The 25202-nt window shown below is 41.0% G+C and overlaps 1 pseudogene; it reads left to right on the top strand.

Moving 5' to 3' along the window:
• LOC132527948 (uncharacterized) overlaps window positions 1-21045 on the top strand; it is a 393532-nt pseudogene extending 372487 nt beyond the window's left edge.
• The last annotated feature ends 4157 nt before the right edge of the window (window positions 21046-25202 follow it).

Here is a 25202-nt window from a genome sequence, read left to right as displayed (position 1 = left end):
GTGAATGCCCTTAAATCATATACTACACCTTTGGTATAGGTTTGGGTATGTGCATCTTTCTGGGAAAAGGATTCATAGCTTTTATGTGATTCTCAAAAGCGCCAAAGACTGTACAAATAATAAATGCTGGAGAGGGTGTGGAGAAAAGGGAACACTCCTACACAGTTGGTAGGAATATAAATTGGTGCAGTCACTATGGAAAATGGTATGGAGGTTCCTTAAAAAACTAAAAAGAGAGTTACCATGTGATCTTGCAATCAAACTCCTGGGCATTTGTTCAGAGAAAACTCTCAATTAGAAAAGCTACATGCACCCCAGTGTTCATAGCAGCACTATTTACAATAGCCAAGACATGGAAACAACCTAAATGTCCATCGACAGATGAACGGATGAAGAAGATGTGATATAGATAGACACACACACACACACACACACACACACACACACACACACACAATGAAATATTGCTCAGCCATAAAAAAGAATGAAATAATGCCATCTGCAGCAACATGAATGGACCTAGAGATTATCATACTAAGTAAGTCAAAGACAAATATCATGTGATATCACTTAAGTGGAATCTAAAAAATGATACAAGTGAACTTATTTACAAAACAGAAACAGACTCACAGACATAGAGAACAAACTTACGGTTATCAAAGGGGAAAGGGGCAGAGGAATAAATTGGGACTTTGGGATTAGCAGATACACACTACTATACATAAAATAAACAACAAGGACCTACTGTATAACACAGGGAACTATATTCAGTATCTTGTAATAACTTGTAATTGAAAAGAGGAATAAAAAGGACCAAAGACTGAAAAACGCTTAAAACCTCACTTTGTGAATGATGGTGGCCTCTTCTGTAGTGTCCCACACCAGACCACTCCTGTTTCTATGCTGTGTCTTCTCTCAGGCGGTGGCTTCACTCTTGACCTGGGTTCTTAAAAGACTCTCTCCTCTTTCTCCTTCCACAGTTAGTTATATAACACATTCTCTCAATTATGATTCACAAATGTAATTGGTCTCTCACAATGTTGCCTTAGATTCTCTGTCACCTATTTCTCACCACCCTGGTCCAACCTGCTTAATATTTCCGGAAATATCTTTTGATCTATCCTGAAATGAAAACCTGCTCATACCACTCTCCCTCAGTCAATATTCTTCAGTAGACGCCTTCCCTCCTCCATACAGGTTAAATTCCAAGTCACTTGGATTATAAAAGCCTCCTGTGGAATTTCCCTTGCTTTATAAGAGCACTTTGAACCCTTTTCAGTTCCCCCAGGGTGTTGTGGTGCTGTTTTCTTTCCCTGAAATGAACTCCTCTCTGTTCTACGTGGGTGATTTCTGTTTATCTTTCAAGATTCATCTTGGCCATTACACTGTCAGTGAAGCCTTCCCTAGTCCCAGGAAGAGTTAGCATGGCTTCCCTTTCTTTTTAATGCTATTGTTGCATTGGCTACTCTGTATTTTAAGTTTAAAAGAAGAAAATTCACTTATTGAGGTAACATTGGTTTAACTGGCTTATAACCTTATATAGGTTTCATGTGTACGTTATATTTCTACTTCTGTGTAGACTGCAGCGTGCTCACCCCCGAAAGGTTAGTTTACATCCATCACCATGCAGTTGACCCCTTTACCCATTTCACCCTCCCCCACTCCCCTTCCCCTCTGTACCCCCTTTCCCTGCTACTCTGTTCTCTGTATCTGTGTTCTTGGTTTGGTTTGTTCCATTTATTTTGTTGTAGTTTTGTTTTATTTTAAGAGTCTGCATATGAGTGAAATCATGTGGTATATGTCTTTCTCCATCTGACTTATTTCACTTAGCACAGTGCCCTCTAATTAAAAAGATATATGCACCTCTGTGTTCATTGCAGCGTTATTTATACGTAATAGCCAAGATATGAACACAATCTAAGTGCCCATCAACAGATGAATGGATAAAGAAGACGTGGTATCTATATGTAATGGAATACTCCGCAGCCATAAAAAAGATAATCTTGCCATTTGCTACATGGATGGACCTTGAGGGTATTATGCTAACTGCAACTTTTAAAAAATTCCTCGGGACTTCCCTGGTGGCCCAGTGGTAAAGAATCCTCCTTGCAATGCAAGAGACGTCGGTTTGATCCCTTGCCGGGGAACTGAGATCCCACATGCCGCAGTGCAACTAAGCCTGCGTGCCACGACTACTGAGCTTGAGCGCCTCAACTAGAGCCCGCGTGCCACAAACTACAGAGCCCATGTGCCCTGGAGCCTGCTTGCCACAACTAGAGAGAGAAAACCTGCACGCCATAACTAGAGAGAAGCCTGTGCTCTGCCGTGAAGAGCCCGTGTGCCCCAATGAAAGATCCCACATGCTGCAACTAAGACCCGATGCAGCCAAAAATAAGTTAAATAAATAAATAAATAATAAATAAATGTTAAAAAAATAAAAAATTCCTGTGACAGCATGAGAGGCCAGGGAATTGGAGGCCAGTTGTTTTAGCTGAGCGTCCTCAGTGCCCAGCACGATGCTTGAAGACACTTTCTCAGGGAGCACAAGATCTCAACTTCAGCTGGGCATGAAGACACATAAAAGACACTGAGATCATTTTCTGGATCAAACAAGCAAATCAGTCTTTTCCGATTCTGTTTTTGAGAGAGACTCGAACTCCTGTGATTAAAAGTAATTATCATCTCTGAATTTCCTAGCATGATGTATTCTGCACAGATGCCTGTCGTATGTAATATATGTTATTATATATGTTATACACTAGGAGAGAAGCTTGGGTCTATTTTATGAAACAAAATGAACAGCATGTATAAGCACATATACTTTCTCTTATATGCCCTTTTAAAGAAGGGTAAATTCTGAGTATGTTGACAGCAGTTTTGGAGTAGTTGATTGATATGTGACTTCCTTAAGATTTCAGTGGAAATCAGGTATCTTGAAACTTTCTAGAAACTTCGCATTATTATATACTTTACTGTGCCACGGATCTTTTCCCTTTCTTGCCAATGGTTAAGACAATCATTAGACCAAAGCAATTGATATCTCTGTGCCTTAAGTTTCACAGTGCCATGCTTTAATAAAAATGATCTTTTCTGAGATCTGTTAAGTAATTTATTAACAAGACATGTCCTAGGGAAATATATGTTTCTCTTATTACTATCTTAGTAACATATTTTGTTAATGGGAACTGGTTCATAGAGAAATTACTTTCCGTGGAGTTTTTGTCAGAGAAACAGAAGTGTTATATCATTAAAAGTTATAAAAATTTCTTCTAGAAAAAATTGTGATGCTTAATAATCTATATTAATACTTTATTCTCCGTCGACTTGGTAAATAATTTCTAGATACCATGAAGCCAACACAAAGTGGTAGTGTCTCATCACCCTGTGATTCATCAAGCCATCATCCCTCTTTCATTTTGTTCTCTATAGCTACTATAGAAAAATCATAATGACTCTTCAGATTTTTATGAAAAATCTAAAAATGAAATAAAACGGAACTAGGAATAGAAAGAGTTACTTTCCTTTCTTTTTTTTACCTAAAAGCTCTTCAAATACGGAGGGAACTGATTCCTTGGTTATATTAGGCGGATTAATTGGGGGATAGGCTTTTTGTTGTTGTTGTTGTTACCCTTTCTGAATTCTTAGATTTCCTTCTCCCTTTTAGATGGCTTGGTATTTGGGTTCAAATAGAGAGAATTTAAATCCAAGCTCCTCAAATTTCTTTTCATCCTATAAAGAGTCCTGTTATGAAGCATCCAAATTAAAATTTTGCCTTGTCACCAATAACTCAAGGGTGTCAACAGTCTCTTTACTCTCTGAAACTGATCTGATTTGTGTTAGTTTTGGTCACCTCACATGTACTTTGTTTTGTAAAAGAATGGAGCCTAGCTATATGAATGCTATAAGGCTAGAAACCAGATTTTTCTTTTTATTTCCTGGAAGGATTTTTAAAGGCTTGAACCATTGTTTTCTGGAGAATGTTAGAGTGTAGGGACTTCTCAAGATGTCTGACCATGTCTGTGAAATGCCTGTATATCCTAGGTTGAGTATCACACACCATAATTGAAAGTATGCTTTATGGTCATACATTAATTCTCTCCATTGCAAGGGCTGATTGGCAAATACAAGGCATTGTGGGCATGAACTGTGAGAACTCAGTTTTTTAACCTTGCTTGAATGCATGACAAATTGATCAGAGCCCCCCTGCTAATATCATGAAAACCAGGCAAGTCCTTTGCATATAGGCCACCACTCCCTCTCTTCTACTCAGACTCTGGTCTGTGGTGTTTGGTACCTCCTAGCTTTCTGCTCACAGTCCTGTCTGTTTTCTGGTCCCATCCACATTTTTATGTAAGATTCACCAACCTGTAGTTGAAGCTTCTCTGGGATGAAAATAGGGCATTGGTCAGACTGACAAGAACATCTGGTTGTATTGGTAGTTGCACATCTCATTGTAAATTAATAAATGGGCATTCTGATTAGGATTTGGCTTTCTCTGTTGCTTGCTTAGTAGGGGAGTATTCATGGACATGCTAAGTACAGACACTTTTGCTTGAAAATATTCTTTTTTGATAAAATAATAAAATGGCATATATGTACGTTTCTGTATTTGTGGGAGTGAAGAATATAAGTCTGGATCTAAAACTGTGACTAAATATATGAAGTCAAGATGCCTGGTACACTCCAACATTTTCTTTAAATATGACTCAGTTTTATATTGGTAAAAAGATTATAGTCGTAACTAGCTGGAGAATTTCATTGAAACAAATATCCAAAATCATACTGAGTTTCAGAGGGCTTTTTGTTTCAGTAAGTGTCGTGGACACAATTCATTCATCCAACAGCTATGTATTAAACATCTTTACCAGGATAGAAACCGGGTGAAAAGGTGGGGGATTGGGCAGAGGGTAGAACTTTCTCAGTCAAAAGGAGAGCATGTGCAAATTATCTGAAGCGAGAAGAAGATGGCATATTGAGTTATGAAAGCAGGCAGAGATTGCCAAAAGGCAAGGAAACCAACCTGAGGATGCTATGAGATCAAACCTGGGAAGTAGGCAAGACACGGATCTATTACTAGTTTCCAAGGCATATATTACGTAGAGTATCATTTCATTCCTTGGCTCTGCATGAATATATTTGTTTCATATCTGTCTCATCCTGACTGCTGAAGAAGTTTGCACTATCTGTACTCTTTTCTCTCACGTATACTCAACTTCTCCCTCTCAACTGCATCCTTTCCATTGCCTTTAAAACTTGATTAAAGCTCTCTGGTCTCACACACAAACAACCCTTCCTGGACTCCGTATCCCCCTGCAGGTATTGTTTTCTTTCCTCCCCTTTATGGCTAAATTTGTTGAGTGTGTTTCTGTCTTCGTTTCTTTACCTCTCAATCACCCCTCTCTAGTTTAGCTTCCGTCTTCATCACTGCATCAAAACAGCTTTTCCTAAGTGCACAATGGCCTTCTGTTGTCAGTCTCAGGGTCCTCTTCTCAGTAAACTTCTTAAGAGCATTAAAAAATACATTTTTTTGAACACTAACTCCTCTTGGCTTCCAGGGTATTTCAGTCTCCTCTTTTTCTTTATGTTTTTGGCAATACATTCTCCTCTTCAAAAGGTCCTATAAAAAGAGGTCTAATGAGTTACTAAATTATTGATACCCTTGAAATCCCTCTTCTGTGTTATTCCCTGCTGTCTCCAAAATGAGTCTCATTTCCTTCCTTGGCTTGTTATGAGAGGTAGCTTAGCATGACAGGTAAGACCACAAGCACCGGGGCAGAGTGCCTGGGTTTATATACCAGCTGTGTGCGTTAGGCAAGCAACTTGATTTCTAATAGTTTCATTATATGTTAAATAAGGATAATTATAATATCGGCCTCATCTAGCTGTGAAGGTAAAATGAGTTCGTGTACGTAAAACGCTTAAAACAGTTTCTGGAAAAATGGCAAAGACCACTTGAATGCTTAGCTGTAGTATAATTTGTGAATGAAACGTGAATTTTTATTATCTACACATGTATGATATTCAGTTGCCTAGCTATTCAGTTGCCTGTGAACATCTCCACTTTCATCTCTAAAGGCACATCAGAGTCAATGTGTCCAAGATCAAATGCGCAGTGTTTTGGTGCTTCATCCCTAGAAGAAAATGTCTGGTCACTCCCGATGTTTCCTGCCTCAGTGAGGGACTCAACCATCCTGTTGTTTACACAAGTCAGAAAAGTAGATCCCGTCCTCCATGATCTCTTTTCTCTCATTTCCCATTTTTCACTGAGCCCTGTCGAGCTGACCCGCTAAATTTCTAGTTAAAGCTTGCATTTCTCAGTGTTTACACTTCCACCACGCCCTCCAGAGATACCATTGCCTCTCATCTTAAGTACTATAAAAAGAGGTCTCTCTGTTTTCTCTCTGTCTACTCATCACCTCCAGTAAATTATCGACCCTCTTGCTAGAGTTCTCATTTCAAAAGGCCAAGCCGATGATTTCCTCCTGGTTTCACACTTTTCCATGGGTTCCCACTGCTCTGAGGATAATGGCCAAGTTTGCCTGTCCCTCCTTGTGGTCCAAGCCTCAGGCATCCAAAAGCACAGGCGTCCGCCAGCCCATCTCCCTTCCTACCTCCTGCTGCTCCTTGCGCTCCAGCCACACCTGTTCACCTTCAGCTGCTTGTACGCACTCTCTTCTCCACCACCAGAGACTTTTGTGCATGTACTTCCCCACGCTGGAAACCTCTCCCCACTCCTGCCGTACTTACTAATAAATTCTTATACACCCATTAGATGTCAATCCGAACATCACTTCTTCAGGAAAGCCTACCTTGACCCCCTAGTCTACTTCAGGTAACTGTTATAAGCTCCCATAAATAAAATGCTTTCAGAGTATGTGCTTCAAGTTTTCACTGTAGTTTAATGTCAGGGGTCCCTAAGGCCACCTTTAGGCCCAGTGGTTTGCCCTAGGACTCGCAGGACTCAAGGAAACTATTATACTCACAGTTACAGTTTATTACAGTGAAAGGATGCAGATTAAAATCAGCAAGGGAAAAGGTGCATAGGTGGAGGCCAGGAGAGACCCAGGTGTAAGCTTCCAGTTGTCCTCTCCCAGTGGAGGCACAGGTACGGCACTTCTCTCTCAGCAATAATGTGTGACCACATTTGCCAAGTGTTGTCAACCAGGGAAGCTCACTTGAGCCTTAGTGTCCAGGGTTTTTATTGGGGTTCAGTTATATAGGCATGCAGCACGCTAGTTACTCGAGTCTCCAGCCCCCTAGAGGTCAAACTGATACAGTGTCATCCAAAGCCTCAGGCATACAAAAGCACAGATGTTCACCATAAATCCCATTGTTAGCATAAACTATCTGGTGTGGCCAAAGCCTCAGGCATACAAAGACACTCTTATCTGGTAGGATATTCCAAGGACTTGGAGGTCGTTTCCCAGGTGCCAGGCCAAGGATCAGTCCTGAAGATGAGAATGTGCAGGGTTTGAGCAGCCCAGGCCTACTGAGTTATCCCTTTCCTGCACATGTTTCAACAGTGCTCTTATCCGATTAACATCTATCTTCCTAATAGTCTACATGAGAGCAAAATCTGTAAGTGTTTTGACTCAGCTTAATATACCTAGCCTTTATCATGGTTGCTGACCGATAGCAGATGCTATGTAAATATTTGTTGAATGAATGAATAAAATCTACGTTTTATTGTCTTTATTTCCTTCCAGTCTATACTGTGTTCTGTATCTTTCTATCCCACTTTTTCATGTACTTTTTCTTTTTTTTTTAAACATCTTTATTGGGGTATAATTGCTTTACAATGGTGTGTTAGTTTCTGCTTTATAACAAAGTGAATCAGTTATACATACACATATGTTCCCGTATCTCTTCCCTCTTGTGTCTCCCTCCCTCCCACCCTCGCCATCCCACCCCTCCAGGCTGTCACAAAGCACCGAGCTGATATCCCTGTGCCATGCGGCTGCTTCCCACTAGCTATCTACCTTACGTTTGTTAGTGTTTATATGTCCATGCCTCTCTCTCGCCCTACTTTTTCTTTATTACGGAGTCTTATGCGTTTTATGCCTAAAGTTACTTTGTGCTAATGAATGATATGTAGTAAGTACCTAATATATTTACTATATTCCTTTAACCTTCAATTGTATTCCTATACTTCCAAGTGTTACAGTATCTATGTTTTAAAAACAATTTTAAAGGGGCAAATGTTTTTCACATTTATACCTGAAATACTTGTAGTCAGTATATTGGATCATGTCATACCCACTTACATCATCAAAGTTATTTCTGTGAGACTGAGGTATTGATCCAACATTTGCCTTAAGAATTTCAGTAACCAAGTCATGCTTAAATTGAAGCCATTGACTATATATTGAGTTTTATCCTGGCTATATCAGAAATAAAGGGGAAAAGTCCCCTGGAATGAGGGTGAACGTCCTCATTTCCTCTGTAAGATGCAACAGAGGAAATGTCCTCCTCATGACCCTCAGCATCTTCATCTTCAAGGTGTACATGACATCCAAGCACTTTGCTCCACCTACAATCTTTTTGCTTGGCCGGGAGTCAAAAGGTGGCTGGTCCATTCTGGCCAATCAATTTGAATAAATCTCCCTCCATTAAAATTTTCTTTATAGTATTGGATTATAGCCCAAAGTATAAAACAAATATTCATAAATCTATACTGATATTTGAAAAAGGTTGAATAAGTAAGTAAATAGAAGAGACAATTTTCCCCTGCAGAAGAGTTCCAGATGATTTATGTAGATATTCTGCCCACAAGTAGTTGGGGCATAACTTCCCACTCCTTAGTGTAGGCTGCCCGTGGTGACACCTCTCCAAAGAGCACAGTATGGGGAATTGGGTGGCGGGTGGGGCGGAAGAGTAACTTTACAGTGGAGCAGCATGCCGAGCACTGCTGCAGCCAGGCGATCAAGGTTCACATCAACAGTAAAAAGGCACGTTGGTGGTGTGTATCCTTTATATAATGTGGTGAGGATGGCGGTGGCACTTGTTAGTTCTCCTCCCCCAAACCCATAACCCCCGTCAAACCATAAGGACAACATCAGACCAACCAAATTGAAGGGCCTTCTCATTCCACACAGCTCCTGAGCAGTACTCCTCAGACTGTCAACACCATCAAAAACAAGGAAAGTCTGAGTAATGCATGTCCTAGAGGCACCTAAGGCATGACAAATAAATGTAATAGGACATCCTTGATGGGATCCTGGAACAGAAAAAGGACATTAAGTAAAAATTAAGGAACTCTGAATAAAGTATGAATTTTACTTAATACTGTATCAGTTATTCCTTGTTACCAATGTAAGATTTAATAATAAGGAATACTGGGGACTCTCTGTAGTATCTTTTACGTTTTCCTATATCTAAAGCTATTCTAAATTTTTTTTAAATATTAAAAAAATTTAATGGGATAGTGTTTCAATTGAATCTCAGTGCTATTCAGTGAAATTTGCCTATCAGTTTGTATTTAATCAAGCATTACCTCTATTTGATTGGCGTTACATTTTTTAATGTGATTGTCATATGATTGATTTTTCTCCAACAGAGAAACCATTATATCATTGTTTAATTTTTTGAAAATAAATTTTGTCCTTTGTGATTATGAATTTCTTAAGATTCTTTAAGAAACTGGAAAGATTCTAAGATATTACGAGTTAAAGTTTAGAAGTAACAGGACGAAACCATTACATTAGCCAAATGCACTGGCATAAAATCAGAAACAGTATTTTTGGGAGCATGAGTTCAGACAATGTATCTGTAAGATAGACTTTACAAACTTAGTTTGATTAATTTTTGTTTTTCTGAGGATATGATTCTTTTCTGTAATTATCTTTCTGTTTTCCCTGACAGGCCATCTAGTACTGGCTGCCTCAAGCTCCCTGCGAATTGAGTTATTCTCAATAACACTCTGTATTATGAAGGCATGATTTGAGTGGCTGTCCACTGTGATCTGGTTATTTGGACCTTTACATAAAACAGGTGGTTCTTCCATCTCATCAACATTTCTTATTATCCAGAATTCACCATCTTTTTGTCTGTGGTTCGTCACACTTTGTCCATCCCAGACGTGGCTCTATCCTATAGGTGGCCCCAGTTTATTTAGCTTCTTATTTACATCTTGGTCATTTCTCTTAGCTACTCCAAGTTCCCTTGTTTCCAGACTTTATCAGGGCTCATTTTATATGGTTATGTTTTTACTTACACTCTGATTAATTCCCAAAAGGGTTTGCAGCAGCTAATTCTATTTGTTTGGCTCTGAGATGATCCAGGCAACTCTGATTCCAATCAGATGGCATTTGCTTTCAGCAGACACAGGACCGAAGCCCATAACCAAAGAGCAAGCTGCCTCTGGTCTGTGATCCTACTGTCTGAGCTCAGTGTTGTGTTCTGGTGCCATCTTAATGACCCAGACGCTTGGGGTTTGATCCTGTTCGCCTAGACCTCCCTATTGGTCTTTTTTGATTTAGATAATGCTTGGAACTTGGCCTGGGGTAATATGACTATAATCTCAAGAGCACAAGCTGTAGAGTCAAATAGAGCAAAGGTGTGGCTCTTGCCTCAAATGATCGTTAGCTCTTTGATCTTGAGGAATTTACTTAATCTCTGCCTCAGTTTCCTCATTTGTAAAATAAAAATAATAGCGGATTTGCAGAGTTGTAAAAATTAAGTGGTTCTAAAGCCCCTGGAGAAAGCTTGATTCCGTATCATGGATGTTTAATACATACTGGCTGTCATCAGTATGATTACTGGATTGGGCTTATCTACCTCATCTTCTCATCTAGCCCCTTCTAGCTGTCTCTCTACTACTCCCAGGCATGTCTCAGCCCACCATGTTGATTTATACATTCACATGTTTTTCTAGTCACTGTCTCTGTGGTATGAACAAACTTGTCAACTTTTGTGCCCTGCTTTAATTTTCCTTAAAACTCTATGGTATGCCATTTGATTATCTCTCACTAGGTAAACATGTCACTAGAAGAGTTGTCTTTTCTTCCTTGAATTTTGCTGTTGTTTTCATAATGATGTGAAGACCTGGGCAGACCCAAGGGCAGGATCAGCCTTAAGTATTTGGTATTTGGGGTCTGGTGGGAGAGGGGAGAAAGAAGGAAGAGAGACACAGGTAGAGTGATGGAGTCTGGTGCAAGAATTCTGGAGCCTGACTGCCTGAATTTGCAGCCTGGCTCCTCCACCCATTTGCTGTGTGGCCTTGGTCAAAGTTCTTGACATCTTGGTTGGTGCGGTTTTCTCATCTGTAAAATGGAGATAAGGATAATGCTTAACTCATAGGTTTCCTTGTGAGGATTGAATGTGGAGTGCTCAGAGCATTGCCTAGCATGTAGTAAGTGATAACTAAGTGTTCAATATTATTAGAATGATTCTTTTCCCAATGTTTCACAATATTACTGATAATAATGACAACTGATAACAATAAGATAACTGATAACAATGAGATCTTACTGATAGATAGGGCTTGTTACAGCCTCAGTGATAAGATCGTCTTTATCTTTTTAGTATACCCACACAAATAATTTTGTCCTTTCAAAATACTCACATTAAGAGATGCTGTACTTATGTCTATATTAGCATTTTAAAATATCTAAAAATTTTCTTTAGAGTCTTCAGAAAGAATATTCTTTGGAACATCCTCAGTAATAACAAATATTTGTCTTTTGAACATAGACTATCAAGAGTTAGAGCCAACTTTATTAAATTTAAGTGAATGATCTGTGTTGACAGTATCTTCTATATATTTGTATAATTTCATGTACTTGTATATATAATTATGTAAATTTTCTGACTTTATAATAAGGTAAATACACATGATATCCATCTGCACACAAAATGTGTCTACGTGTGTATGTGTGCCTGAAAGAGTGTCAAGAACCAGTGTTTAACGTAAGCTCAGTTATTTTCATGAAGAAAAAGATCATCTCCGAGCCACAGTTCACTTCAAAAAGATCACACAGAATCTTATGTTCCAGAAATTTTTAAGAGAGCCTACGTTTCTCACCTTATGCAATGGATTTTATATAAGCCATGCCTTCAAACAAATGGAAGAAAAAGTAAACATCCCTCTGATTCTGGCACTCGTATCTCCTTCCACATCTATACCTTCCTATAGGCACCAAAACACTATAGTGCTGATCTTGGGGGACCTGTAGCAAAGGACAGCAGATGCAGGTGTACAATGCTCCAATGCAACATGCAGTCTGAGTTTCAGATGTATGCCTAAGTCGATTGCTTGAGAAAACTGCACTGTCTTAACAGCCAATTATATATATCTGTATGTGTTTGGCATGCTAAACATGGCCATTTAAATTATTTTAAAGTTTCCTCTAAAACTCTGCCTCACGACTTGAAGGGAGATGCAGTCATTTGTGCTAATTGCATTTTAGAGTATTATATTGGTGACAATAAGCTAATGTTTACAACTTTTGTTCACATCAAGTACCATTAGCCACTTAATTATGTAACAATTTGCTATCTACCCATACTCTGCAAATACCAAAAAGCATCAGTCTCTCTCCCCAGTGCTGCGTGCGTCTGGAACACAGGTGCATCGCATAGTCACGGCTTCTCCTCAGGCTCACTGGTGTGCCCCGTGACCCTTGCTACTCAAGCCCAGGATCTTAGCTTGAGAACTCTCTGCCTGACTCCCAGATGGTGGTTTGAGACTGAGACAATAGTGTTGCAGTAGGGCCTTTGCCATGTCTCTGAGAATGAGACAGATTAGGAGGCAGTGTGACTTGTGGATGTCCAGGATCATAGAGAGCTAGGATACTTTACATGTTGAGAACAGAAGACCTTACAAGAAAAAAAAAAAAAAAAAGCTTCTGACCTATAAGCAGAGAGTATTAGAGCCTGGACACTCAGAGTCCTCCTTGCTTTGCAGAAGATGATGCTGAGCCCGGAGCAGTGGAGGACATGCAGAAAGAAGGGCTGGCCCAAAACTGTGCTCTGATTTCGTGAAAATCAAGCCTACCTTTCCAATTTTTATTTCTAGTTTTTGATCTAAGAAAAAAATTGCATAGTCTAATAACATACTTAGTGAAAAGATGAACTATAGTGTTCTGTCAGGTTAATGTTACAAGGGTGGGATGTGTCTTAGAATCTCATTGTGGAGTGAATTTTACTGGAATGCCAGATCTCACAATGAGCTGGTATTCTGTTAGTGCCCATAGGCCATCATTCTTTCCTTTCTAACTGAGAATGTGAGGAGTGTTCCCATCGTGTGAACTGCTGATTGATGTCAAGCAATTCTGTTGTCATGGTTCTAGTTAAAATATGTGAGAGAAACTAGATCTTTTCAACCTAAAGTTTCTCTCTTTATAGTTAAAGACATTTTCAGAAGACATTTGGATTATGGGAAAGCAATGATATCACATTATGACATTTATTTTATTCCCTACCCCCAAGAATCTCAGTAATTGGTTCACCTATTCAAAACTGTTATTTTATCCGAGGATAAAGATCTCAGGACCTCGAGTCAGACTCACCTGATTTATCTAATTGGCATCTTCTTTTATAAACAACTCTAGACATAGGAACTTTCTGATTCATGAATGTGTCATTCACTTGTTTTGAGACAGTTTAATGTAAAACTTACCTAATTTCAATGAGAGTCTTTAGGCAACTTTAGCTAAGGGTTAATATCTTATTTATGCCATGGTATTAAAGAAAATTTTAAAAATTAAAAGTCCACATAAGCGGTTGAAATGCTGGGCAGCTCAAGGTGCATATTGTTGAAGTTGTTCACTTGGCAGCTGAAGAAACTAAGTTGTGGAAAAAGATGAGTGGCTTACCTATGATCATATAGCAAATAAAAAGATAGTGGCAACATGGCTACCAGTACCCAGAGCTTTTGACTCCCGAAAGTCCAGTGGTCTTCCTACCGGGCCAAGCTATTTTACGTACTTGGAGGTATTTCATTTTATGCAGTGCTGTTGAGATACAGGAAAAACAGAAGGTGTACTCATTGCCTTCAGAGAACTCATACCCTTGTGGGGGTTGTATCTTCCCATGGAAGAGATAGTATGTGTATTTACAAATACATTTGTATTTCCTTCAAGGGTAGTTTACTACTTCTCCTTTCCTTTTTGTTACCGTAGAATCTGCTCGTCTATGTTAATGAAAAACAAAGCAAAGAGGGTCATATAATCGCCTGAAGCCACTGTCTGACGGTTTAGGTGGAAGGCGTATGAACACGGGCATGGGTGAGCCCCGTGAATCCTCACTGTGACGTGCCCATCTGGAGAGCCAAGGCAGATGATGCTTCACCGATTTAGATCTGGACTCCTGGAGGGAGGGAGGGGATAGTACTGTTTACTCTGTGCAGCCACACTGTGGGACCTTGTGCTGTGTTTCATGTGACACATCATTCAAAGGGCTACTGACAAACTAGAATGTATTCATAGGCTGGAAGATGGGATGTTGAATGGAGTAGACATCACAGAGTAGTGACTAAAGAAACTGCAAATATTTGGTGTAGAGAAGAACCGTCTGAGTGGGTGATGATAGATTCCCTCTGATATTTGAGGGACCATCATGTGAAAAGTACACTAGCCTTGAGCTCCCAAGCTTCTAAATTGAGGGCCAATAAATAGAAGCTCCGGTGAGGTTCCCCGTACCGTGGAACCAGACCTTTTGGCTCAGGGCTTCAAAAGATGGAATGGGCTTCTCCCTCCCAGGGCACTGCATTTTCAGTGGAGGTGTTGCATGGAGGAGATATTTTTAAAGGGCAGTGTTCACAGTTCAGATTTGCAGTTGGACAAGATGACCTTTAAGGTGCTTTCCTGCACCTGAGGTTTTACGATTCTATTTCTAGTGTGCTGGGCATGTGTCACATTGTTTGAATCAAACACTGGACAGGAGCACAGTTTGGAATGTTGATGGCGCTCACATCTATTTTGTGTTTCAATTTCTGGAAGCGGTCTCTTTGTCTTTGAGGCAGTTTGGTCCCTGACCTTCTGTAACATTTGGATCCCAGCCACACTGTCTTTGTTTACTGTAAAGAGCATGGAAAAACTGACTTCCTGACAGTGCTCTGCAAAGTCTAAGGTCAAACCACTCACAGGTGAACAAACACAGTCTTTCCACCTTCAAATTGCCATTTGGCCCCTGTAAACTGGATCAGGGTAATAATACTGGGTAACAGAAAGAGGGGAAACCAGGGCTCTGCCAGCCATTAGTCACTTTGTCATTCTGCTTTGTGAAGAGCTAATCTTAATTCGGTATCCATTTTGGGGAAATTAGAGAACATGGCATGCAATTTTAAGTCCTCTAGCAACCTAGTAAATAGGCCTATAGAGCCTTCCTTTCTCTACAGTCTGGTCACTATCATCAGTATCTCTCAGGATTGCAGAGACAAAGCGTAGTAGCATTCTTATTCACTTAAGGGATTTAAGAGTCACACTCACTGAGTATTCCTATCATCCAAGCTCCCTCTTTTATGGGTAAGACCTCAACGTGGCCTAAGGGGTTGACTTCCTTTCAAGAAGCAATATCTTTTTTTTTTTCTTTTAAACTAACCTCTGCTGTGCTTTATGTTGTTCAAAAGCAGTAGGTCCCCTTTGTCAAAGAGAGGGAAGTGTCTTCCTGGGAGAGGGTATCATAAGCTCTTTATGGGCCTAGACAGTGCCTCATTCATTTTATTCTCCTCCCATCATGCTTAATATACCGTCTGATCCTAGAAGGTCCACATAAACACATTTGTGTGAGTGTCACTGAACAAACCCGTGACCTCACTCACATATTACCCATTTACTTGAAGTCACTTATTTGTCAGATTCCAGTTTCCTTCTTAATATTTAAAGATTAATCACTAGAATTGACCTAAAGCAATATAAAAAATACTCCCAACATAAATTTGCATTTTTTTTTTTTTGCTTTAAGAATGTAGGAATAAATCTGGCTTTAACTGTATTTTTTTCCCTTGGTCTCTAGTGTAAGCAGGCCCTAGTTATCTAACATTGCTCTTGAACTCCACTTAGAGATGATATACTAGACTTTTACTAAAATATATCTGGGTATTAAAAACCCAATTCTTTGTGGCTGATGAGAAAGATTATTAAACTTTTTTTCCCAGCTATAATATGAGGCAATAAGACCCCTTTTTACTTCCAGAGCCAGAGGCAGTATGTCATATTAACCTTCATTAGCTGCCTAGGAGATGAGGTGCATTTGTTAATTTAGTATGCCGGTGAGCTAAGATTGTATGCGAAGGCTGATAAGCTTGTGTGGTTTCCCTGCTTTGCTACATATCAAAAAAAAAAAAAAAAAAGAATGGTTAAGTATTTTAGGATACTGATTTTATTGCCTTGCTAAGTGCAGTGTTCGAATTAGGGGCTGGGCCTGGGTAAGATGGGTCTGCAGGTGATGGGCAAAGATTGATGTGGCTGGAGAAGGGCAGAGCCAACACGACCTGATCAAAGCAGGCCTGAAGAGGAGCGTCTGAGGGGCGTAGTGAGGGTGAAAGCAGGTATCGTCGCAAACCTGGGCCAAAGGTGGCAACAGAAAATGGATTCTATTTCCACGTATATAATTTCATGATGGACCTTTCCCCTTGGATGTCCTATGAAATATTAAGTTTTCTGTAGAGTTTTTCCTTCTATGTAGAATTGCTTTTAATTTTTCCATTTCTACCTCCATTTACTTATGGACTCGTTCACCATGTAAAAACAAAATGTATCAAGTGTTGTGCCTGCTAGTCAGGAAGCAGAGATGAATGACACAACTCCTAAGCTCAAGGAACTGCTTGCCTAATTTCTCCAGGTTTAAAAAATGTGCAGTCAACTTTGCTATCATCGTTTTCCCCATTCCCCAAGAATACCTCAGTAATGTTATTTCTTTTCTCATAAAGCCTCCAAAGCCATCTCAGTTTTTCTTCTGCCGCTACCAGAGTGCGGGCACCATGCCCTTAAAGTCAGGCTATTGCAGGAACCTCTTTACTCTCCTTATGTCCCGTCTTTCTTTCTCCCCCCATGAATTACAGCCGTGGCTACCTGTAATGTTGTTTGCGTGGCTTTTGATAAGGGTAAAATGCCTTAGTCTTGTAATATGGCTGTCCCTGGTCTGGTCTCACCTCTACAAAACTTATACTCCAACCAGATGGATCCCCTCACACACCATCAGTCAGGTTGTGTTCTCACCTTTGTGGTTTTCCAGCTCCGAGGCAGTACAGCACGGCAGTTAGAAAGATGTGCCCCGGGGCCACAAGTACTCTACCTCTTACTTGCTGTGCAGTCTTGGGCAGCTTATTTAACCTCTCTTTTGTGCTTCTGTTCTGTATCATTGAAAAGAGCTTTTCAAAGCAATAAGTCCCTCCCAGGATTGTTAAGATTAAGTGCATTCATGTGTGTGAAATGCTTAGAAGAGACCCTGGCATAAATTAAATGCTAGTGTTTCGCTATAGCTGTTACTATTAATTGCTGTGACCCAAACCTCGCCCCCTACCCTGTCCAGACACTTCATAGCTCACTGCAGATCTCAGGGTTGTCTGGGCACCTTTCCTGACATTTAGGTACAAGTAATCTTTCCTTTTTCAGCCCTTTTATGGGGCTATTTAGCCAACATTCATTTGGTAGGCAGATTGAGACCTGTTTATTATTGTTATAGGAAGTAGACCTTGAAGAGATAGCAATTCATGACAGTACATGGTAAGTGCCAATAGAAACAGCGCAGGTTCCATCGATTATACATTGTCTGAGGGCAGGAACGGTGCCTCATGTGTCTTTGTTTTCCTTACAGCCCTCTATGCCTACTTATTAACAAAAGCAAGTCAAAATTATTATTTTTTTCCTGATTCAATGGGTGATGTGTTCAGAGGATCAGGAATAGACCAGTCTACTGAAATAATGTACAGTCAGATATAGGGTGTCTTTTACTGGTAGCATATGCATGTGGAAAAATAAGGAGCCATCCTCAGTTTTGGACAGTGGATCACCCAGACCCCATGGACAGGGGCTCTGGACATCCAGAACATGGTGGTTTATTAGGATTCGTCTAGTGGCAGGTTGCCCAGTGGACTGCAACAAAGTAGGAGACCAGCGAGAAGATTGTTGAGTGTGAGTGCATGAGCACAGACTCTAGAATAGAGGAATGGAGAGGAAATCTTAAATTCAAGGGTAGTTTGTAGGGAAAGAATCCATAGAACTTGGGAGTTCATACAGGTTGATGGCTAGGAAAGAATGAAAACGTGACTGCTGGGTTTCTCCCTTAGATGTCTTTGGAGTATCCAAATTGGGAGAAGGTTGGCTTTGAAGATAAAAAGTTACATGCAGTTACTGGACTGTGAGCTCCAGGATGGAAGAGACCTTACCCGTCTTCTCCCCAGTGTCTAGGACAATCCCTGACTGTCCTACGACTGGAGGCTGATGAGTGTATCTTGAACGAATTAAGGGCCGCTTACCTTGACAATCGACAGTTGAATAAGACAAGTTGTAGATAATTCTTGCCACCTGTTTACTGATTCTCTGGTTCTAGTTAGGTGGCATGATCACATTTTCTAAAGAAGCATACCGCTCACGTCATGGGCAGGATGTCCCAAATTGGCAGCGTATTTAATTCCAGGATGAGCGACGGAATCTACAAGGCCACCTCTCTCCTACCTGCCTTAATGGAACTAGTAAAACGTACCTGGCAGTGCAGCGCCTCTGCAGAGAGGTGCTCCAGAAAGCAGTTGTTTGCTCTCACCCTGCCGACAAGTAGCAATACCCAAGTGGCTTAAGGGCTCTAGATGCAGCCATGAGCAGCATTAGAAAAATTCCCCCACCATTTGCCAGCATTAGATGCCAAACTGCAAATAAGAGGCACATGTCAATTCAATGAAGCAGAGACATTTTGCTTGTTTCTAATGCTTACTTCCGGGAGAACTTTATTATATGTTTGTATGCCTTTAAATAAATTGCATTTTTTGAAAATAATGAAAACTGTCTCGTCTTTTCTCCCTACGAAGGGGCAAGCTTCTCCCACTTGGGTGAATATTGCCTGTGCCACTCACTGAAGAAAGGGGGAGTGGTCTTGGCAAGCATCTTATTAGTCTAAAAATAAATTATTCAGAATGCAGGTTCAGATACAGATTGCAGGGGGAGATAACAGAATTGGTTTTCCAAGCCTGATCATGCTCTGAAGACATGGTGTGTGCTTTTCAGGAATCCACTTAAGTGGAATCAGCTTTGACGAATACAAACTAGAAATAATCTTGCTGCCATCCAGCTAGTGTCTGCGGTACAGCATCCTCAGAACGTCTCGAAGCACCCATGGTCTCTTTAGGCTATGTAAGTGTGTGTATAGGAAAGTCCGTAGGCATTCACAAGCATTTCTTCAGAGATGCCTTTTCCTCATTGTTCTTTTAAGGAAATCTCTTCCTGGCAGCACGAGAGGGGCATGTCTCGCTTCAGATTTGTCTCCCCTCCTACTCCCGTGCCTCGGCAACACAGTTGACCACATCAGCAGCCGACTGCAGTTGTCATGTGGCTTCTCATGTGATGCTGGGTCTGCAGCACTTTGGAGCAAAAAGCCTTTGTGACTCGGCACTCATGGACAGTAGCGTTCAGGGGCAGAAGAGATTTTGGAGGGGGCGGGGAGGCCAGTAACCCGAGAAACGTCAGAAATAAAAGTCACATGAAGTACTCTGATCTATGTATTATTTTTTTTTGAAATTTGATTTTAACTCTTGCTTTTTTTTATGGTTTGTGTCTGTTTTTTCCACCCCCGCAGGCACCGAGCTGCGCTGTTTTGTGTTTCTTCCTTCCTTCCTTCCTTCCTTTTTTTTTTTTTAATTTTAATTCTGAAGCCAGACCGTCTTAACTCACAGCTCCAGGGCTGCATCGCTGTGGGCACGCCAAGCTTCCCCTGGTTACCTGAGCTGCTCCTGCCGTCTCCTGGCCTCGGCTTCTCCGTGGTGCACCCGAACCCGGCATCGATGGTCTACGTAGTGAGGAAGAAGGATCTGCTGGTGGAGCTCTGGCCAGGGTCCCCTCGCAGCCGGATGAGGGGACTTGGAGGACAGGGTGATGCTGCAAAAGACCCGGGGTGGGATGGATAGAAAGAATGCCAAGGACCAGGGCAGGAGAAGTTAGGAATACTGTCCATCCAGTGCCCACCGATCCTCCGCAGGGCGCACCCAGCTCGGGCTGCTCCCAGGGATTAGTCTGGGGGGAAACCCATGCCGAGATGTGGTGGCATTTTACCTGAGAGTGGAGCTGAAGATGGATAAACCAGGTATCTGATGTGTCTGCCTGCCTGACGACGAGGCAGAGTTGGAGGAAAGCAGAGCGAGCGAGCGCCTGAGGAAGAAAGAGATGCTGAATGCCGTTTGATTGCCTGCCGCTCGCCCTGCATTCTCATTCTAGGGAGGATGGCATAATTTGTAACCCAGTACATGGATGGAGGAACCGTAAATTGTAGTCTGGATGTCCCCGGTGCCGTCAAGGAAGAGAACTGTGACGGGCTAGGTGACTGGACCCGTGTCCCCAGAGAAAAGCGCAGCCTGCAGCATGGATTTAAATGCATGTGCATGCATGTAGAGACATGAAACGAGAGATTTCTGACCGTCTCACACAGGAAGTCTGTCACTTTGCTGGGTCGGGCTTCATTGCAGCTTGTATTTTCAGCTTCAGCTCAACACCCATTTCCTGACTAGCTAGAGAGCACGGCCAAAGCAGCTGCACGCAGAATTTTCCTGTTAACGTGAAAGCATCTCTCCTCAGCTTTAACTCCTTGAAGCTCTGAGTGCTCTGTGCTTCACTGGGACTGATTGTAGGGTTTTGTTTTCTTCTTCTTCTGCAAATCCCTGTAAACACAGCTGTATTCAGTATGGTGAAAAATTCTATCCTGTAAATAGAAATCTGATCAATTTAATCAAAATAAATGTATCCCAGATGACTTTGAGACCAGCTGGCTACCACAGACTTCAGATGCTAAACATTCAATGGAGACGAATGCAGTCTTATATTTACATGTTTTAGAATTCCCGGATCAGCCTAAAATTTAAAAAAGAATTTTAAGTTCCTTTTCTAAGGAAGAGGTGGTCTTCCCAGCTCACAGGTAGTTGGTTAGATTCAGGTGCAGATGCTGTTCCTGAGATTTGGGGCGGCGGGGTCGCATTTCGAGGGCACGTACCATGTGGCAGGGCACGGTCATACTCAGTACAGAGCGAGCCTGCGTCTGCCTAGCCATGTGGAGACACGAGTGCCCTGGGAAGAGCCTCTGGTGAAGCTGGGGGAGGCACTTGAGGCTTGTTTTGGATTCGGGTGCCTGAGCTGTGGTGCTCCAAGCCCAGCTTGGTGGAGTCAGCTCAAACCTGAGGGTAAGGAGCTTTCCCAGTTGTCATGGGGAGCTCTTCTGGGCCGCCTGTCTGGCCCTTTCACTGTTTGTTACTATTTCTACAAAGGCGGCTCTGTGTGTTGGATTATGTTTGGCCAGCTGTTGATGCATTCCCGCGGGCGGGGCTGGGTGGGGACCTTATTACTGTACTTCCAAACTGTAGATCTCTGTGCGTGGGGAGTAGGGAGGGAATGGAAAGAAATCAGGTTGGAGAAGCGGATCGCTGCTGACTGCTTTCTCCAGGTAGTCCTAGAGCGAATCCAGAAACGCTTAAAGTGGAAAGAAGGAAAAAGGGAATGATGGGGGGAGGGGAACAGTGAGGGAAAGAGAATGAAACTGAGCAAGCACATATGAGAGAAAAACAGACTTAGAACTTCAAAGCTGCATAGACAAGCAGAATGTCAGCAGCTTGTAATTAGTGGTTCATGGTTGCGTCAGTGACTGTATCTCTCCAAGAATAACTATGTGATGTGTGCCACAAAGTGAAGAAGATAGTCATAACTAAGTTATCAAACCCAGTTCAAACAAGGGCAAATGGATTAAGGAATTTTCTGTTTGTAAATCAAATGCTGATGGATTACACATCTAAGACTTGCTGAATTCTGCATAATTGAAGGCTGAATTATCAATTTGTCGCAGGGCGGGGGGATACCGTATATTCATTAAATGAAACTGAACCCTTAAAAATGCAGATTAATTGTGCAAGGAAATATCAGCGCCTGCCCCATCAATACACACTATTTCCCCACATAGCCCCAAACAGTGCTGCCAATCTCCCTTATCTCTGCATCCACACATAGTTTTTGGTTGCTTGTTTTTGTGCATTAATGCGGAGAGGAGTTAAAAGTTACACTCAAGTCAGTAGGGTCAATTACATGTGACAATTTGCATTTTAGAATTCGAAAACTCCCGTGGAGTCCTGATTTTTGTTGGTGGCCCTCATATAAACCTTGACGGAGCCTCGGTTGTCTTGAAGCCAAACAGCAGCCTGTTAGTAACCCCATGGGAAGTCAGGGCACCACAGTGGTCGTGTTTTGAAGGCCACGTTCACTTCCCTCCCTTGTCTCTGGTGCTTAGAGATTGTGGTGTAACTACCGCCCCACAAAGAGACGGTGGGAGGAGCTGATTGGTCGGTAGGCTTAGGATGTTTACTCTTATTTGTTTTCAGCGCTCCTCCAGGGCATTCATTTTGTATTTGTATTTGTGTTCACACTGCACAATTACTCCTCGCCCGCTTTGTTCTCTGCCCGAGGAGAAGTCAGTTTTAGTTCAGCTCCCTGCTTTTGGCTGCCTGGGTAATATGTGCATATGTGTTGCGTTACCCATGTATGCATTTCCCTTTTTAATGTGGATTAGGGAAAATCGGAGGCAAGGAAAGCTGTGTATATTAAATCAGTAGCTTTTGGACTCACATGTAATATAATTTAAATATACTTACTCTGAGGTTGCCGAAGCTGAGATTGTCGGAGCCCGTTTAATTTACATCTTCGATTTAGTCAAGAAGCGGAACCTGCCAGATCAGGATAGCGTTATTCTGTGCACCCAACAGGGTGGAAGGCATGATTTTGTTTGTGTTAGTTCAAACAGCTGGTCATTAATGCAGTCCCCATTTCTCGAGTGAAGTGCTGGTGGACGTGAATGGCTGCCTGATTAATGCTGCCCCTCCGAGGGTCCTTCACCCAGCAGTCATGCTTGGAGCAGAATAATGTAGCATGATGTGATTGCTCTCTAACAGGGTAGTATGTCATTGTGTCACCAAGCAATTGAGGTTATTATGGGGCAGGGCAGACAGACGGGACAGTGGGGTTACTAGACCGTAGCATTTTTAGAAATACAGGCCTGACCTACTTAGCGTTATTCTCTCCGGCTGGCAGCTGCCTGGAACATAAAGTCTCCTGATAGGCTGAGGCTGTTGCTAGGGGGAATTAGCCTGAATTTTTCCACACGCAGACTCAGTGACTGAATGATAAAAGCTGACTGGAATTAAAGAGATTTGGTTTAGTCTTATACAGATTTATCTGCCCCGTTTTTCTGTCTCAAGTGCAGAGGAAGGGTGCAAAATACAGATTTTTGCGTCCATTTTGTTCTTTGACACTCTTGTTCGCCCCATGGAAGAGGCACCAGAGCAGGGCAGTTATGAAATTTGGGTTAATCTCTTAGGGTTGGGGGTCATTGAAACAGTGTTGCAAATTGCAAGATATTTCAGCTTAAAGACTGCTGCGAATGACTAACAGAAGGTTAGATTATTTTTCCTCTTCTGTGCACTAAGCTGTTTTGAAGTTGGAGATGCATCTTTCAGGCACTGTATATTTAAACTCTCTTTCCCTTTTGGGCTTGAACAAAACATTTATATAAATTATTTTCTATCCAAACAGATAGAAGCTTGCAATCTCTGGCTTGTTTAAAATAAAGATAGTAAGGATTCCAGATTTGGACAGGAAAAATATATATATATAGCTCTTTTTTTTATTACAAAATATTTTTTTCTGGGCTATTTTGGGTTTGGCTTATTTTTCAAAAGCCAGCCTGGTGTTTATGCTCATGGATAAAACTTACCGGCTCCCACCCTACCCTCTTGACTTCACAATGTATGGAAAGATACAGGTTTTTCTCCAGAAGAAAGAATATCTGCTGAATCTATCTGGATATTGTTTTTCCTGGTTGCTGACATACGCACTGCATGTAGAGAGTTCACATAATCAGTTTTATAAGATGACCCATTTTTTTTCCAACTCCTGTATTCTCGAAGTATTTCTGTGTTTGTGATTTTTAATGGATCTTTTCCAGAGGCAGATTTTTAATAGCTCTTTTAACGTAAACTGAAAGTCCATCAGGAGAAAAATAAAAGCAATACACAGTCAAGAATACTCTGATTTTTCTTGTTCCTAATTATATACTATCGGTGCTTAAGCCACAGTGTCCTTCTGTTACCTTATCTGTTCCTCTGCTGAAAGTAATCATTATCCTACCTTTTTGATTTGAAATTAATTTTTGTAAGAACATGCTGAGATACCACAAGTACACATGAAGCTTGGCTACATTAGGGAGAGGAATAGTGTAGATTCTTGTTAACATCTAACATTGGATTCCTTGGCCACATGGAAACAAAGTAAATTTAAATGTGGGTTTTTCTTTTCATTTCAGATTTTAAAAGTATTCAGGACTATTTCGCTATATATATTTTCAAACAGTGATTTCCACTTACACCAGAGACCACACTCAAAACAATAAAAAATACTCTGATGGTGTCAGAGCCAAGAAACCCATCAATTTTCTTTTTCTCTTTTTTAAACCAGCATTGTTTACATTTCAGCATATAAATATAGCTTATCAAGCTAAAATAGAGTGTATTTTCTGACGTTGCAAGTGATCTTTCACACCCTTACTAGCTTTGAGAATCCCCCAGATAACATTTTTTTTGTAAAGGTTTCCAACCATACTAACAATTTTTGTTTACTAAAAAAATGCCAATTTGTGTTTGTTGAATAAAAGCTTACCTTGGTGTGCTGCTCCTTCCAAAATGAAACAATTTCATTTATTATTTTATTAAGTGAACATTTTAACTCTTCTCCTGTGGTACTTTGTTTGGGCCAATGGATGATCATTTAAATATTTAAGTTCAAAATAGACATAAAATATCACTTTAAAATCACTTAAGGGAATTTGTTAGCCTGAGTTTATTAATAACATTTGTTAAAGGACAGATGCTTCATTTTTATGTTAAGTACAACCTGTGTTCAGGTACCCAGTCAAATCGAATGTTTATTGTCTGATTCATTAATAAATTGATCACACTGAAATCGTTCAGTGTAAGTCTTATTTGGTTGTTAGGTTTTTAAGAATTTTTCACTGTTGTGGCTTGCACC

Source organism: Lagenorhynchus albirostris, chromosome 10, assembly GCF_949774975.1.
Source record: "Lagenorhynchus albirostris chromosome 10, mLagAlb1.1, whole genome shotgun sequence".
In the NCBI taxonomy this organism is placed as follows: Eukaryota; Metazoa; Chordata; class Mammalia; order Artiodactyla; family Delphinidae; genus Lagenorhynchus; species Lagenorhynchus albirostris.
This window is presented reverse-complemented; position numbering and strand designations above follow the sequence as displayed.